Source organism: Copadichromis virginalis, linkage group LG10, assembly GCF_057382275.1.
Source record: "Copadichromis virginalis isolate Kocher_CV1m ecotype Utaka linkage group LG10, C_Virginalis_male_GT1.1, whole genome shotgun sequence".
NCBI classification, from domain to species: Eukaryota; Metazoa; Chordata; class Actinopteri; order Cichliformes; family Cichlidae; genus Copadichromis; species Copadichromis virginalis.
In genome coordinates, this window is record NC_140627.1 from 33,693,891 (window position 1) to 33,698,323 (window position 4,433).

Genomic DNA, 4,433 nt, shown 5'->3' on the forward strand with positions numbered 1-4,433 from the left:
AAGACGGGAATATAAATGTGAAGCTATCGATAATAGAAATCAATATTATTCTTTGTCTTTCGACTGCTCCCTTTGGGGACTGACACAGCAGATCATCCGTCTCCATCTCACCCCCGCAAAACTTCCACATTTAAAAATAGTTTTAAACTTTCCAAAGCAAAGCTGCCAAAAGAATCTGAGGAAACTAGTTTTTTATTGATTGAATCTTTATTTTGAACATGTTGAAAAACATAGAATTCAAAGAGACAAATGAACAAAGCAAAACAAAAGGAAAACGAGCAGCCACAACTCCAAATAAGGAAACTACAGTTTTCATTTTATATCCAGAACATTTTTACATTGTGTTGAAATAAAATCATAAAAATCTATAAAATCATGAAAATCAACCCACACATGTGCAATAAGACTGCTATATGTGAAATTCTTTTTCTGACAAAGTTGTACTTTAGTATGTTCTTACTCAGTTATAGCATTTGTATTCCATTTTATTCTATATAGTATTTTATTTTATTGCATTCCAGTGTTTTCTAATTTCTGCTACATAACTTTGCACTTTTGCTGTAAGGAAACAAATGTCCCACCTGTGGGACTAATAAAGGTCATCTAGGTCTCGCTCCCCTAAGGCCAAAACAGAGAGAATGAGGAGGAGCTTCTTCCCCCAGGCTATTCGGGCCCTGAACCAGGTCTGGACTCTCCCACACATCACCACACATTTCCTATAATCCTATAATTTATAATCTTTATAATCTCTTCTGCTATTTGCACATTCTTTACTGTAAATTCATAAGTTAATTTGTAAATTTTGTAGTAACCTGTAAATTGTAAATATTGTAAAACTTTTCTTCTGTCATTTAATGGTCGGGCATTGTACAGCTACAAGATTTTCACCCCCATGTCATACTGTGTATGGCTGTGTGTGTGTGACAAATAAAATTTGATTTATCTTATCTCTGACCTTCCCAAAGTGTGGGGCCCGCCCCCTAGGGGGGGCGCAGAGCCATTGCGGGGGGTCGCGGTATGAAAAGGGGAAAAAAATAAAATAAAAACAACGCTTGGACACTGCCAGCACGGGGCTCCCACACAAACGCAAAGCAGGAGATGAAGCATCGCTGAACATGTTTCCAAACCAACTTCATTCTAAGACAAAGACTAGAAAATATGATGAAGCAAATCTGCCCTTTGGTTTCACCTGCACAGGTGCAGAGGGAGGTCTCCCTGCAGGATCAGTTTCCCCGTCTTCGGGAGCAGCGCTGGGCTGTTTAGATCACGGACAAACAGGATCCCACATTCTTGATCTTTAGTTCACAAACACTTGTTGTAATGACTAACTGCTCCTGACATGTTGGAGATGTTTGCTCTTTATACAGTAAAGCAGTAGCGTTTTAGATACGGGCGACACGGGCGGTTGCCCGGGGCGGCATCACGGGCATCGGCACAAAAAAAAAAAAAAAATGCTCGTACTCATGCTGCCCCGACATCAGCCAGCGCATACTGGGAATGGCACAGGCACCGATCGGTTTTCTATCGCCCATTTGCTGGGAGTAAGGGCGCCCTCCGTTTGCTGGGTGCGCCTGCTGCTTGCGGCGCAGGGAGGAGAGGGCGGGGCGGCGGGGAGTCTCTGACCGGCTGGAGCAGCGTCTAATAACCAACCCGCAAAATAAAACAAAATAAAACCAAAACAACAAACACGAAAACAGCAGACATCATGATACAGACTCATAATTTGCACCGATGTTTTTTCGAAATTCTGTACACGAGTGAGCGCGAGAGCCCTCGGTGCGCGTGCTCGCTGCCGAAGTCAAAGTAAACTTTATTGTCATCTCCGCTACAGACAGTCCAGCACATAGAGACGAGACGACGAGGCTCCAGCTACAGCAGTGCAAGGAAACAAACAAACAACAGTAAAATAATCACAGCGTGACGCCTCTGCCTTTGTAAACAGAGGGACAGTAACTGCGTGTAAACCTGCAGACAGTCAGATTAACAGCATTTCGTCTCTATCTGCCATTCTGTTATTCCTCTCATGTAAACAATAACGTGGCCACAGCGTGACGTGAAAAAACATACCTTTGACGTTGCGTGACGAACTCTGTATTCCTCGTCCACACATAAACGCAAAAAAGGAGTTTTAAATAATCTCCGTTTCGAAACGCCGTTTACGTGGACGAAACAGCTGCGTGTTCAAAAATACCCGTGTGTGCGGACGCAGCGTAAAAGAGTTTATTTTCTTACTACCTGTAATTTATAGCAGGTTACTTGTATTTGCTTAACTGTTCACTAAATGTTTGAGGTGTGAAATAAACCGCAATGGAGCAAAATATGGGCGCGTGTGGTTGGAGGATGTGTTTGTGCGTGCGTGCGCGCGTGGGGGTGGGGGCGAACATTTTTCTTGTTAAAATAAAGGGGGGGGGGGGGGTAGCATAAAAAGTTTGGGCACCACTGTCTTATCTTATCTTATCTTATCTTATCTGAACTCTACTGACATGTAATACCAAGCTGCACCACAAGATGGTGCACTTCAGTCAGTATATGCTGAATATGGGAAAAATAAACTACATAAATAAATAAATTCACCTTTATGTCCAAATCATTATTTTCAATGTTGAGAACCCACGCAAACACGTGGAGAACATGCAAACTCCACAGAGAAAGACCCCGGCCTGATGGTCAGGACCTTCTTGCTGTGCAGCAACAGTGCTAACCACCGTGCTGCCCATTAATCCATAACATGAGGATTTATACCAGCTGTAAAGCACAGGAGGAAAATGTATAAATTCACATCTTTATTCACATTTATGAGCTTTGAGGTATTAAGGTTTTAAATTGATTTGTTGACCCTGTTTTCACTGATTTAAATGAAAACTGTAACTGATAAAAAGAAAAAAAGATCATTTCTGTGAGCTCAGGTGTGAGTTGGACTTTGGCACATCAGACTGTGTGGAGGGACACCTGAGCCTTCCATCACACTGGTCTGGTAACACCTGCTCCCAGTATCAGTGCGCATTGTTAAAGTTTGGCTCCATAACTGGTTTCTGTTGGCCGGTTCAGGCCGGCTTTGGCCCTCGGCCCACCTGAAAGGCTTTTACTTTTATTTTCCAGGAGGAGTTATAAGAATTAGCTGTCAGCAGCGTCCCAGCTCAATTAACCTTCAAATGCTTTTGAGTTCGCTCAACAAAAGCAGCTTGAGAAGACAAAAACGCTGAGCAAAGCCAGCTGGGAGATCTCTGCAGTGCTTTTTAAAACCTACTGCTGGAGTATGAAAACTGAACATGTCAGACACACTCCTGATCTGCAGCTTCTTTAGTAAAACTAAATGTGAAATGTTTCAGGTTTTAGATCAGCTGCTGTATTCAGCTGTTTTATAATGAACCCTCTTACATTTCATGAAATGAAATACAAACTACCAAAGATCAGAGCACTAACCTTTCTGGGGCTCACATGAACGATCGTCTGTGATCATTTCAGTGGAGCACAAACTGGAAGATTGTAGATGTTTCTGTAGAAACTGACATCATTGTTTTAAACTTCCACTGAGTCACTGGTAAACAAAGAGAAAACCAAACTGGACAATATGCTGCTTTTTTCCTTACTTCTGTTCCAAAGAACAGACTTTAACCTCTGACTTCATCACCACGTCTCTGTCTGCCAATTTAATTCCTGCTAATCCGCTAATCTCCTCCTGATGTCATCACATCACTTCTCAGACTTTATTTTTTCAGTCGGCTCTCCACACGAGTCACACCAAATACACATGTGGGCCAACAAAGTGGGTTTCACACGCCACACAGCAGATTTTGAGGTTCTTGAAATATTAAAGTTGTGATGAGTTTTTAAATGTAACCGCACATTTAGGACAAACTGTCAGACAAGCTGGAGATGTGATCGATGCACTGAGCTCCTCCATCCTGCTCATCCTGGACGTCGCTTCGTGTGGCACTGATCGCTGGCTTGTGGATTATTGTTTGGAAGGATGGAATTTGTCATTTTGGTTGACACCATTTAGTTTTCTTTCACCTGGATGTCTGTTTTATAGTTTGAATAAAACCAAACCTCTGCCACCTTAAATTGAAAACAGTTTAAAAAATGATGTTAAAGGGAAAAAACAGCAGAGAAAGATAAATAAATGAATCAGTAAACTGCACGAGACATTCTGAGAATGTTGTTGGTTAACCCAACAATACAAAGTGTAACTGTAACATCAGTAAAAGTGCAAAATTATATTTAAGAGCTACAAATTGTTAATCTGATGTTTGAAGGTTTTGTAACATGTTAACAAAAATGTCATCATAGCACCTTAAGGAGGATTTTTAGCCAACATGGTTAGCAGGAATCAGAAGTTGTTGTGACACTGTTGAGCCCCCATACAGGGACCACCGCACTACAGCAAACACACTGACCTGCATCATCAGCCCTCTCTCCCTCTCTCTCTCTGT